Consider the following 14,100-nt stretch of genomic DNA (forward strand, 5'->3'; position numbering starts at 1 on the left):
TTACTTGCCGCCGTTAACATAATTCAATAACATCATATGCTTTAATGTCCTAAATTTTTATTTATTTTTAGTCTCTACATTGAATCTTGTTGTGTCCGCCGCCGCTACACAACACGCGACTGTGTACGTCTCTAGAGGGCCAACCTTGCTCAGTCACATTTCTCATTACTCCCATGAATTAATTTGTGATGCACACAAGGGCCGGCCAGTTGTGGTTAATTCATGCAAGCCCCTTGCTAGCGTTGGCACAACGGACAAAGAGTGTTGCAGCGAGGGACAGTTGCCTTCTATTTCTCTGCGTCTTGCTGCTGCCAGCCCTTATATGAGAAGAAGGAAATGGAGGGCCTCATGGGGAACGCAGCGCAAATGAGCAAGGAAATAGCAGTCCAAGGATAATTACCCAATCTTCAGGATAGTGATGCGATTCTACTGACAGCTTAAACAAACTGATCATGCGTGCATATTGCTCATTAATCTCTACATCTTTATTGATTCATGCAGACATGACGAAGAAGGCACCAACACCTTGCAAAGCCCTCGCTACTGTGTGCGTATCGGACAACGAATGTTGCAGTGAGAGCTGCCTTCTATTTGTGTGTGTTTTGCCTTACGAGAAAAAGGAAGTAGAGGGATTGGTGGCAATGGCTAGTACGAAGCTAGCCCTCGTCCAAGGTGAGAAATTAAGACATATAAAACCATTTCGAATGTTTTCAAAATTTGTTATGGTTCGTAGAGTTGAAATATATTTCTACACACACCAGTGTTGTCTCCGTGCACAGAAGGCTCCTATAGCTTCCTCCAAGTACCATGACACATTTACTGTGCCATGTCTATATCGTGCCTAGAATTATCGATGTAGATTAATAGGAGCCCAATATTATTATTCCACAAGAGTTTGCGTGCTTACAAGCAATGTTGTGCTCTCTGTGTGTGTGTGTGTGGTTGTGTCATGTGCATGTACACACGAAAACTCCAATCAGAGGGAGGCCCTACTTCTTGTTTACCCATCGGAGGAGTTTGTTCAAAGGACAAAGACTGCTGCAGTGACAGCTGCCTTCTATTCCTATGCACTTTGCCTTACAATAATGAGGACTACAAACTCGAGGCGGTTCCAATTATAATGGACAACAACAAGAAGGTAGCCATTGCAGGTAAATCCTTACACCATGACCATGATAGTGGTGGTCCTTACACCATGACCATGATAGTGCTAGAAAAAAAAGATGAAAGCCATCGGCATGGGCAAGAATTACAGCAACACTATGATCATTTATAGTATTGAAGGGTCATAATATTAGTTCGCATCATTCCCACATGTATTCGGTATTGTTAAAGTATTATTTCATCAAAAAATAATAATAATAAACAATACTAATGGTGATGACGTCATTTGTAATAACGTCCAAGGAACAAGCGTCCATCCGTATTATTAGGACTTGTTAAGTGTTTATTCAAAGCCCGTGGTGAGATAATTTTGCACCTTCAAAGCCAAGCCGCCTTCTTTTCCTTATGTGTGAAATGCAGAGAAAGCCCCTACTTGTCTGCCCATTGGTGGTGTTTGCTCCAAGGATAGAGATTGCTGCAGTGACAGTTGCCTTCTGTTCCTATGCTCTTTGCCTTATGAGGAGAAGTACGGCCCCAAGGCTCCCATGATAGTGGATACAAAGAAGGTAGCAATTCCAGGTAATATAAATATAACCATCCTAATTAGTAGTTGTACGGTTGTGTGCTGCAAATTCAAGCCCACTTATACTTTCTTCTTCGATAGCTTTTGAATTTAATAACATGCTATCTTTACTGTTGTACAATATGGAAGCACATGAATCATGACATGCCTTTGTGGGCACCTACTTGCAACAAAGACTAAGCTAAGCTATAGGTGCGGTATGCTAAGTTGTTTAATTTTCTATTATCTACATGTGCACCTATATATAATGTGGATATCAACACGAAACTCCGTAATGATCAAGGTTGAGCTTAGCTAAGGGAGTTTGCTGAGCTTTCTATTTTGATGATTATATGTGCACCTACATATAATGTGGACAACATTTGTGCAGACAAAGCTGCTCCTTCTTGTTTACCGTTTGGGGGGGTATGCTCAAAAGACAAGGACTGTTGTAGTGATAGTTGCCTTCTATTTGTGTGTACTTTGCCTTATGAAGAGAAGAAACTTAACGATAAACTTGATGCTAGCCAGAAGAGGAAGATAGCCATACCACTAGGTAAGAAGCTCAATGATTAGATACGTCATACAACATTGAATAGTTTCTATTGACATTGTTTCGAGTTTACTGATCATTACATGTTTTTTGTGTGTGCAGAAAAGGCATCAGCCCACTCAAATATGTAGAGTAGGGTTTAGATTTTAAGAATAAGTGTGCAGCATGCACATAACAATAAGCTTCTATTGAGATGATGTCTAGTGTCAATTCAAGTTGAATCTCTAACACCTAGATTATAATTAGAAGCTCACTTCTATTATCAAAGCCCATGGTATCTATGCCATGTAATCGACTTGTTTAGTGGGCTTCAAATACACGGATGAGTATTTAAATTATTTTTCATCTTCTCATATGTTTATGAAGGGTATTTAAATTATTTTTCGTTGTCGTATATGTTAATGAGTATTTAGATTCTTTCTCGTTGTCTGAAATATGTTTAGTTCTTTTTTTCGTTGTCTAATATTTGAAGGGTAAAACTTCCTGCACTTAATTTCACACTAAAATCTCCCCCCCACTTGGAGAGATTAACATCTTATTTTGTACTAGTGTAGTTCCCAATTCTTGATTATCTTAAATTTCCAATCCAAAATTCCTTGGGGATTTTTTATTAGATATTTTTTATTTTTTCAACCCAACTGGTTTTACTAAAAATATAAAGAAAATGTTTTCAATGTCTTGGGAGTCCTTTGTGGATAGGTCCATATGAAATTTTTGATGGAGTAAAGATACGCTTAAATATGTTGTAGAAATATTGTTTTAATAAGGTTTTTGTGAATATATACATAATAAACAGTCTTTTTTTACAAGACGATCATTTGTAAACATCAAAAGAAAACAGTAGGGTTCACTTTAAATTACAAATCCAATTTTCAAATGGAAAAGAAGAATGGACGTTGTTGCAAACTGTTGTAAGAAAATTGAGCAGAATTTGGAAAATATTAAACATCCCCAAAGTCGTCTAAAATTGTGTGTAAAACCTCACTTATGTGATGTATCATTATTATCATACATGCATAAATCGATTGTAATAGATATGTCTCCACATAAATTACTGCCAACATTATCGAATTGGTCTCAGCACACGCAAGAGGTAGGATCATTTGTTAGCTTAGTAGTAGGAGGACTACATGTGGGTAGGAAAGCATAGAGCCTTTGATTTACATCAATTTTGATTGCAAAGGTATATATTTATTCATAATTAAAGGTTATGGTTGTATGGAAGTTGATTATTTTGAGTTGATATCTATCTTTAGATAGAAAATATGGACATGTAAGTGGATGGCCTCTTTTACTCGCTCATTCATAGCATCACTTCAAGTTATGAGCCCCATGTTGTTACATTAATACATGAGCTAATTGGGAGTAGATCTTGGTTAGCTTGTTTCTCCTATATCTACTACAACAACATCTCCTCCTCCTCTTTGTACTTGATATAGGAGCTAACAAGAGAATTAAGGCTTAGTCATATCCACAACTACGACTCAATAAAGGAATTTGGGAGTTTTGAAATTATGTTATCTAGCTTTGGTCAGGTTAGGGGAACGTGGCACATATAGCCACAATCATAACTGTGTGCCTAGTGGTGATGGAGTCTATGTAAAAAAAAATGGGGAGGATAGAACATGAGAGAGCAACATATATCAGATCTAATTTCTCTCTGTCCCATTATCTCCCCCCCATTTACATAGTCAAGTCTATAAAATATGAAAAAAACCACACATTTATATGAGAAAATTACACATTTACAATATATTATAAAAAGTTAGTGCTGTGCCTACAACCATGATAGGAGCCCCCTATGCTCGTTGTAGTTTTCTACAATGCATACAAGGGGAGCCCCCTGTTTCTTACTTGTGCATGTGTAAGTGAACGTGAAGATAATCATAGTAATGTATAAACATTAAGAGGTGAAAGACAATGAATCTTACACAAGATTGAGTCTAAATATAGTGTTCACTTCTTAATCACTAAAGAAGTACATCTTGAATTACGGGCAGCAGAAAGTAATCCCCTTATCATAGGCAAAAAGGACTAAAGGAAAAATAAAAGGATAACAAAAAAAGTATAGGGAGTTGGGCTCTCTCATCATCATCTTTAATAAACACACTCTCACACATTCTGATTGTTGTCGCTTCTTACAGCTTCAACCTCTACTCTCACATTTTTTGCTTTTGAGTTGCACATGGGCACACTTTGTAGTAACATGATCCTAAAACACAACAAAACTAATACAATTGAAACCCAATTTAGAAAAAACAAAGTGGTTATGGGTTTAGGAATGTACGTACTTTGCCATACTTCCCAAGTAGGGCCTTCAAAATAATAATCCATCCTTCTTCTTACACCCTTTTGAACAGAGCTTCCAAACCTCATTGTAATGCAAAACCATATTCATCCTCCATAGAGGGTGGTCCACCGCTTCAAGATACAGACATACAAACAAGTAAAATTTGATTTTATATTGTGATAGGGAAATCTTTCTTTTGTAAATAATAAGGTATAACTCAAGGTTATATACTTACAAAGAATACCATGATATCTATTCATCCTTCACATGTAACATCGCGCTACAAGTTGTTTGCCATCTATCCATGCACAAACATAAATACTTAAAACTCCTATACATAAGACTATGCATAAAAGACTCTATGCATAAAAGACTCTATGTATAAGACTATGTAATAGACTCTATGCATAATACTATGCTAAAGAGTCTATACGTCATAGACTCTATGTATAAGACTATGTAATAGACTCTATGCATAATGCTATACAAAAGACATAAGACTATGCAAAAGACTCTTATCTATAAGACTATGCAATAGACTCTATACATAGAGTCTTATGGATGAGAGACTATGTGTAATAGACTCTATGCATATAGTCTTATGCATAGAGTCATATAGTCTTCTAGGCTTTAACAAAGATTATGAAATAAACTTTATGTATAAAGACTATGCATAGAGCCTATGAATAATATGTGTAAGAATGGAATATTGGATAGAGATGGAGATTGTACTCATGAAGGGAGTACCAGCATAGATCCACTGCATCATATGGAATAGGACCTAGACATGGGAAGTCTACCATGACATAATACATCCTTGTACTCATTAGCATGAAGTACACACATGTGCTACTCATATGAGCAGCAATCACCATAGAATCTTGGGCCATAGTCTCTAAGAAATATAAAGTGTATCTTATTAAAAGAAATTAAAAAGTACAAAGTACATAGGCCATGTTCCTTTTATGGTCCCAAGGCCACATGTACCCTAGTCTCATATGCATAAAGATGCCCTAAGTTCCAGGTGCTCAGGCCCATGACCCATGTGCACGTGCATAGTAAAAATCCTCCCCTCCTACAATGATTTCATCCCCAAAATCAAAGGGTGGTCATGCACAAACAACATATAGAAGAGGCTACATGCAAAAGCCAAATGTTGACCGTAACTTAGTGTCAAACGATGTCAAGGAAAATGGATGCCAAAATTATGATTTGCATGATGGCACTACCAAGGTTGCATGATCCCCTAGATCAAATAGAAGGGAAGGTGAAATGATGTTACAAGGATGTTGGGTGATAGCCTCTATAACACCACCAGCAGACACACAAGATGGCCCTTATAACACCACTAGTAGAAGGGAAGGTGGAATGATGTTGTGAGGATGCTAGGTGATGGCCTCCATAACACCACCAATAGACACACAAGAAGAAAACATAAAGGAACGAGAATCATGGGATACTAAAATCCCAGCTCCAAGGGCACCAATCAACTCTATTCCTATCCTCACCCCTTCAGCTCACAAAATCGCACACCTCAACACTCCCCAATTCGACTCAACTGATTCCTCCAATTGTCCTCCCTAGTATTATCTGGCTCCAATACCTTTGATCTCCAACTGGAATGATGTTGTGAGGATGCTAGGTGATGGCCTCCATAACACCACCAACAGACACACAAGAAGAAAACATAAAGGAATGAGAATCACAGGATACTAAAATCCCAGCTCCAAGGGCACCAGTCAACTCTATTCCTATCCTCAGCCCTTCAGCTCACAGAATTGCACACCTCAACACTCCCCAATCTGACTCAACTAATTCCTCCAACTGTCCTCCCCAGTATGATCTGGCTCCAACACCTTTGATCTCCACTCACCTCCTCTAACACTTAGTTGACTAGAATCCTTTACGAGCTCACAAATAGCTTACTGTAAATTTATTCAAAAGATTGACGCTGACCCCTGTCCGATATGAGTCCTCTCTACTCCTTAATTATGAGTCCGATATGAGTCCTCTAGCATTAGCTAACCTAAAACCTATAACCTGGCTAGAATCTTACCTACTGACCTTCAACTAACCTCAAAAGCTGATAATTTGTTGATTAGTCATTGACTATAACCTGAGTTAGATGCTTGCTCTACTGATTCCAATCAGATATATGTCCGCTAAGCTCCCTAAGTGTCCTCCAAGCTCCAAAAAGTGTTCTAGTATTAGCGAACTTCAAATTCCCTGCTTCAGAACTTCACTGACCTTATTAGCTCTCCCTTGCTGCCTTCTTGCTGATCACCAACCTGAAGTAGCAGACCCAGCTAATTTAGATGATTCAAATCTGACTCACTATACATCAACCTCAGTGTCCTCTAACACCACTACACTATCAAAAACCTCAGAAAACACGAAGAACCAACACAACAAACCTAAGACTCACAACTAATTGTGTGCTAACCTTGAGACACCTGTCAGGGCCGAGTTTGCCTTAAATTGACTCAACTATCTAAAATAGACTCAACTGATTTAACTGAATCATACATCCTCTCCTATGTGTCCTCTAACAAATGAAGACCCTCAAAAAACTCAAACCTCGCATGGATCCAACACTCTCGACTCTCAATTGATTGTAACTAACTCATAGCTGACTCTAAATCACCATTAAGTTCATTAACCAGTCTATCTGACTACTAGCAGCCCTCTGACCGTCAGACTTGACTTAGAACTAATTCCCTTCAACCCAAAAAGATCATATCTACCCTTCGATCTCTCCAAGTACTGTAGCTGACACCCTTTTGACCCTATCTAACACCAAATCCTCTCAACTGAAGGTGATTGATTCAGCAATGAGTTAGCTCTAATTCCTAGGACAATTATACACCCATAGTTGTTCTATCTCAACAACTGAACAAAATAACAAAAATAAAATTGTATATCATAAAATCATAGTAATCTCAACAATAGATTCAAGCTCTGAACTCTCAGCCTTCTTCATGAAAACAAAACTAGACCTTGTCTCAACATCCCTAAGACATGGGCTTAAATGTAAGAGTAGAAAAAACCAAAAACCTAAAGGATCCTCCCTAGGGAGATCCCATCAACAACTTATCAAGGCAACATTTTCACTCACGACTTAGAAGACCATTGAATTCAATATAACAAAACATCATGTCTTTCTCAAACACATACAAATCATCTTTCATCTTATATAGCTGAAAAGATATGAGGTTAAGCCAAGTCTCTAATGGAGTTGCCACTTAGAGATACTCGACAGCAGCAACATCGAGAGCAACATCCTAGCTGATACTCTAGTCCTCAGCACTCCCTGAGCTCTAACTCAACCAATTCCACTCCCACTGGGTTGATCTTCATTCTGCAACCTTCAAGATTTGTAAGACCTCTCATCTGCTACATGTAACCTCCTCTTCATAGTCCCTCTACTCTCTCTCCTCTCAAAAACTTCAAAAAATTCCCTCTTCAACTCGTCGCCACCTTGTTTTCTTCCAAAAAGTTGCACCGCCTGCTTCCCTTGACTTCCCATGCCCTTGTTCTTTTGCACCTGCACATATCCGGATACTTGCCTGCCACACGTCGCTTTTTGGACACCAAGCATCTTCTATATATTATCCTATACATATTTCTTTTATCTATTCATCATGTTTGAACTCGGCTCCGGATTCCTCTCACATATTGCCCCAACCCATTAGTGAAACAGTTTCAAGTGTTTCACTCTATGTTTCCTACCTTACATGATTCTAATATGGTATGGCCTTAACCTCAAGCCATTGACCTTGCTAGAATGCATCTGACCTTCAAGATCTTGCAATTTATATGCTCCATTAGGAAAAAGCTTCATGCATAATGAAAGGATCTTCCCATCTAATCCTGAATTTGGTCTGAAATGGTGTATCAAGAGCATTGTTGTTTCTAAAAACCAACATTCCCTTCTTTAGATCCTTACTTCCCAACTTATCATTAAATGCCTCAAACCTCCTCTTACCAGTCTCTTCATACCATTTGATGACATCTTGTTGATCATAAATTAGAGAGTATAAATTGGACCATCTCTTGTTCCTTGTAGGTCATATTATGCTACAATAGAAATCAAGTGAAGGAAGCCAATGATATGGGGTAAAACCTGTTGCATTCTTCTCAGACACTCTTAATGCCCACACAACTCTATCCAAGTACAAGTCCCAATCATTGGGGTGGTCCTCTACAATTTTTGCAGCACCACATTAAAACTTTCAACCAGTCCATTGCATTGGGGATGATACGGTGTGGTAAAACTATGTGTTATCCCCAACTTCTTGGTAATACTTTTGACCACATTAGCCTATGAACTCTCTTCCTTGGTCATTGACTAGCTCCAAAGGGACACCAAAATGATAACAAACAATCACATAAATAAATTTGAAAAACTTGTTGTGTTGTGGCACTGGTTGTTGCTCTAGCTTCTAGCCACCTAGTTAGGTGGAGTGATAATACAATACTTTTTGTTTCTAGTTATTGGAAGAGGCCCAATAACATCTATTCCCCATTTTTCAAAGGCTCCATAGCTCATAATGTGATGCATGGGCTCAGGAACTAGCACCCTTTTCTAAAATGCTTGGACCTCATGATGATAACTTTTGCACCAATGATGGATGTCTTTGTTCATACTAGGCCACATAAGTTTTGATGTTAATACTTTTCTTTTTGTGATGTCAGATTCATAGTGACCTCCACGTCCTTCTTCATGGCAAGCTTTTGAAGAAATGTTAAATCTTGTTCTGACACAAAACCCTTCTCGTAACACCATCAACTCGTTTATGATAAAGTATGTCACCAATCTACACATACCTTATGGCTCTCTTGAAAATTGCCCTCCTCTTTGAAGAATCCAATCCTTTTCTTGCAAAACCTATAAGGACATGCTCTTTCTCAAAGAGATATTCTCTGCCGCCTTGATATAATGGTTTTTGGACTATCATAGCATGATGAAGACTTGCTCTACTAACTCATGTGCTCTTATGTTGTCTTCCTTAGATACATACCAAATCTAAACGGCTTGAAACAAATTAAGGAGATTTCTCACCTTGAAAAACCGAATTCTCATCTCATCTTTATTAACCCTCCAAGTGCCTTGTACTTGCCTTATGATCAGCTGAGAATCACTGTTTATAACCAGTCTCTTAACCTTCCTTTGTCTACATTCCTCAAGACCCAAACTAAGGCTATAATACTCAACCTCTATATCCAACCTCTTTAATGGGTTTGGGTTTAACCTCAACCTCCTTTTAGGTTAGCATGTCTGCCATGTGAGAGCTCACACTATTTGTCTCATGCATGCTATGATTAGACTTGTTTTTCAACATCTTTAATGGGTTTGGGTTTAACTTGAACCTCCTTTTAGGTTATCATGTCTGCCATGTGAGCCCTCACACTATTTGTCTTTATGAGACTCATGTAATGTCATAATCCATTTTTGTACGTTTGGGTTGTCACCTTCAACCCAAAAAGAGCATATCTACCCTTGTATCTCTCCAGGTAATCACCTTCGATGCACAACTAATTGTACTTAACACCCTTTTGACCCTATCTGACACCAGATCCTCTCAACTGAAGGTGATTGATTCAGCAATGAGTTAGCTCTAATTCCTAGGACAATAATACACCCATAATTGTTCTTTCTCAAACAAACATGAACAAAATAACAAAAATAAAACTCTATATCATAAAATCACATCAATCCCAACAATAGATTCAAGCTCTGAACTCTTAGCCTTCTTTAAAAACAAAACCAGACCTTGACTCAACATCCTTGAGACATGGGCTCAAACATAAGAATAGAAAACACCGAAAACCTAAAGGATCCTCCCTAGGTAGAGCTTATCAACAACTCATCAAGGCAACATATTTACTCACGACTTAGAAAACCATTGAATTCACTGTCACAAACATTATGTCTTTCTCAAAGACATACAAATCAGCTTTCATCTTAAATTGATTTGTATCTACAGAGAAAGCTTTGTGTTCTGCTCTAATGGCACTGAAATAGTCTTAATGCCTATCATACCATACTTGGACAGCATGTCTGCCATATTGGCTTTGTAAGAACAAAATGCCATGAGGTGAGCTCACCACATCTATACCCATGAAATACCACAGCTCACCCAAATCCTTCATCTCAAACTTTTTATTCAAAAGCCTCCTGACATCATGTATGTCAAAATCACTATCACCAATAATAATCAAGTCATCCACATAAATGACTAATAGCATGATCCCTCTATTTGTCTTTTTCAGATAAAGTGAAAATCTACATTGGATATTTGAAATCCAATGGTAACAAGATACTCCCTGATCTTGTTTGACCATGCTCTGGGTGCCTGTGTTAAGCCATATAAGTCTTTGTCTAACTTGCACACAAAATTTGATTGTGCATCACTCTCATGACCTATTGGGGCTACATCATGTAAACATCTTCTTGCAAATAACAATGCAAGAAGATATTCTTTACATCCATCTGATGTAAATACCAACCCTTTGCTACAACCATAGCAATGATAGCTCTCACAGTTGCCATTCTTGTAGCCGAGATGAATGTATGTTAATAGTTAATGCCACAAGTCTATGCATAGCCTTTGGCTACCAATCTTTCCTTATACCTACTCATTGAACCATCAGCATTATGCAGGAATTTATACACCCACTTACATCCAATTGCCTTCTTTTCCTTAGGCAAAGGCACTAACTCCCATGTTGCATTTTTATCCAATGCTGCCATCTTCTCATGCATTGCATCTTCCCATTTCTTATTTCCAAGTGCCTTCTCAAAACAAGTGGGCTCCAATTCTTGTATTGGTTTGACCATGTAAGCATAATGATGGGCTCTATATCCATCATATGGCAACCTGTCAACAGGGTATGTAACCCTCGTACACCTGCATACACCTGGATCACTCTCAAAATAGTCCTCGTACACCTGCAAACACCTGGATCACTCTCAAAATAGTCCTCTGTTGCATGACGAATGAAGATCAATACAAGGATGCAACAAAAAAGACACTTAGGGCTCTTGAAAAGAGTTCCAAGTTGTGGATGAGTGTGGGAGTGGGTTTGACAATAATCCCACATAGGAACTTTTGGGAGTTTTAGAGTTTTTGTATAAAAAGTGGCTCATTTAAGAGCTTATGGACACATTGGGCAAACTCATGTTTGAGCTCTCTTGAGACTAGCTCTCCCTCTTCTTCCATAGAGGTGCAAGCTCTTCTCTCTCCCCATCTACATTGTTGTAAGTTCTATTCTTTTGTTAATTCAATGCAATGAGTTGATATTTGTCTCTCTTCTCATGTCAATTCTCTAGTGTGCATATTTCTTATTGATAGCTTCAAGGGTTGTGTGCATGCTAGGGAAATGAGTATTTGAGAATGAAGAATGCTTTGATCTTGTGTAAGCAATAGCTAAGCTTTCTTCTTGTTTGTATGTATGGATGAGTGGAATGTGGAGTTGAGTGCGCAATAGCAAGATTGAGCTTGAGTGTGTGTTGAGTCTATGTCATTAGTAGTAGTTTTCTTAGCATTCTCTCCATCAAATGGATAAGCTTTTGTGCACCGGTACGGGTTGAATCCCTAGCTCCGAAAGGGATGCAAATCCCATTGGATTGAGCTAAGTGTGGATCATACTACTCTTGCTACAAGTGAGAGAGTTATTCCGTCTCTCCATTGGCGCCGCTGCCGGGGAGAAGACTCAAATCCGGTTGAGAGTGTGTGGAAACCACCACTATTTCCTCTTTTGGTTGCAAAACCATTGAGTGATTAGGTTAAGTTCGGGTGTGTGATCTCGGTGTGAGTGGATATGGTTAGGATAAGAAAAAAAAACCATTGAAGGTTGAGGTTTCTCCCGCATTGTTTTTTATGTTTTATTGCTTTTCAAGTACCGTCAGTATGCTTACATTCATTGTTTTTTTTTTAATGTCATTTCATGCTTTCAAGCTTTTCTCGCTAAACATGTAATTAGTAGTAAAAATAAAAATAAAAATAAAAAAGATGCGTTGCTAAGCTCTTCCATAGCTTATGCAAGCTCCATAGGTGTCCAAGTATAGGCGTCCAAGTGAGAGAGTTTTTATATGTACAGAGAGGCGGCCAGCTGAAAAAAGAAAATTACAAATCTATATATATATATATATATTTTTGCAGTGATGTGAGGGCTGCATAGTGGAAAGGCGGCTGAAAGCAACTGCAGCAGACGGCTTTAAAAAAAAACAATTATATATATATATATATAATCGTTTCTTTACGTTGGCGTAGGCTGGTGGAAATGCTGGCGAAGGCTGGTAGAAGTCGGCGTAGAAGGCGCAGCAACTTCAGCAGACGGGGTCTGCAGTAGGCGAAGCTGACGGCGGCTGGAAGATGAGTAGGCGACCGGCAGCAGCAGCAGCAGCGACAGCAAAGCAGTGTTGGCCGGCGGCGTTGGCATAGGCGAGTAGAAGCCTGCAGCCGACAGCAGAGGACACGGCGGAGTTGGCATAGCCGACAGCAGAGCAGAGGCGGCCGGCGGAAGAAGGCGAGCAAGCAGTGTTGGCTGGTGCGGAGCTGTAGTGGGCGCAGCCTGCAGCAGCACAGACGGCGACTGGAGGAAGCGAAAGAAGGCGAGCCTGCAGAGGAAGAGAAAGCAGCGCATGAGGTCGGCAGCAAGAGCTGGAGGCAGCGTGGGGCCCTGTAGTGGGAAGCGAAGGCGAGCAAGCGGTGGCAAGCATTGAAGGCAACCCACGTCTGCGCCAGCGAGACGAATCCGGAAGCGAGCGGCGAGCGGTGGATAAGGTAGGTGGAATTTTCATTTTTTTATTTTTTTTATTTTTATTAATTTTTCATGTTTTTTTGTATTTTTAAATAAAAAAACAAAAAAATAATATTTTTTTATTATTTAAAAAAAAGAAAAAGAGATTAAAAAATTAAAAAGAAAAAAGAAAGATAGAAAAAAAAGGAATAGAAAAAAATTAAAAATAAAAAACAAAGAAAAACAATTAAATTTAAAAAAGAAAAAAAATAATTTTTATTTTTTGAATCCATTGTCCATATTTAAATTTTTGCATACGTAAAGTAGCGTGCATTTTTTACTTTTATTTTTGTAATTACGTGCATAATTAGTAGATTTATATTTTTGGTAATTAGGCACGAAATTTATTAGTTTTAAAAAAAAAATAAACAAAAACAAAACAAAACAAAAGGAGAAAAAACAAAAGAAAACTAAAGAAAATTAAAAAAAAAACAACAAAAAATAAAAAGAAAAAAAATTCTATAAATTATGTGTTTTTTTAGGAGTCTATTTTTTTGCATATTTTGTAATTCTTCATTTAAATTTTTTGCATAATTAGTATTTTCTTGTATTTTTTAATTTTTATAACTTTATGCATAATTAGTATTTTTTTAGTGTGATTCATAATTTTTGTGTAAATTTAAAAAAATAAATAAAAAAAACATAAAAACATAAAATCATTAAAAAAAATCATTTAAAAAAATATATAATAATTAAAAAAAAGGATAGATAGTTATGCCACACACATACTTCTTTTAGTTGCATTTAGTGATTAGGTAGGTTAAAATATATATATATATATACATA

The 14,100-nt window shown here is 37.9% G+C and overlaps 1 long non-coding RNA gene across 1 annotated transcript in view; it reads left to right on the forward strand.

Moving 5' to 3' along the window:
• The first annotated feature begins 626 nt into the window (after positions 1–626).
• The window catches only part of LOC147618192 (uncharacterized), a 39,723-nt gene continuing 26,249 nt past the window's right edge, over positions 627–14,100 (forward strand). Inside the window, exon 1 of the long non-coding RNA XR_015262149.1 lies at positions 627–672. This is a non-coding gene — a long non-coding RNA (uncharacterized LOC147618192). The remainder of the gene's footprint in view (positions 673–14,100) is intronic.

The sequence above is a fragment of the Cibotium barometz genome, chromosome 35 (genome assembly GCF_041138505.1).
Source record: "Cibotium barometz isolate CiBa-2024 chromosome 35, ASM4113850v1, whole genome shotgun sequence".
NCBI classification, from domain to species: domain Eukaryota; kingdom Viridiplantae; phylum Streptophyta; class Polypodiopsida; order Cyatheales; family Cibotiaceae; genus Cibotium; species Cibotium barometz.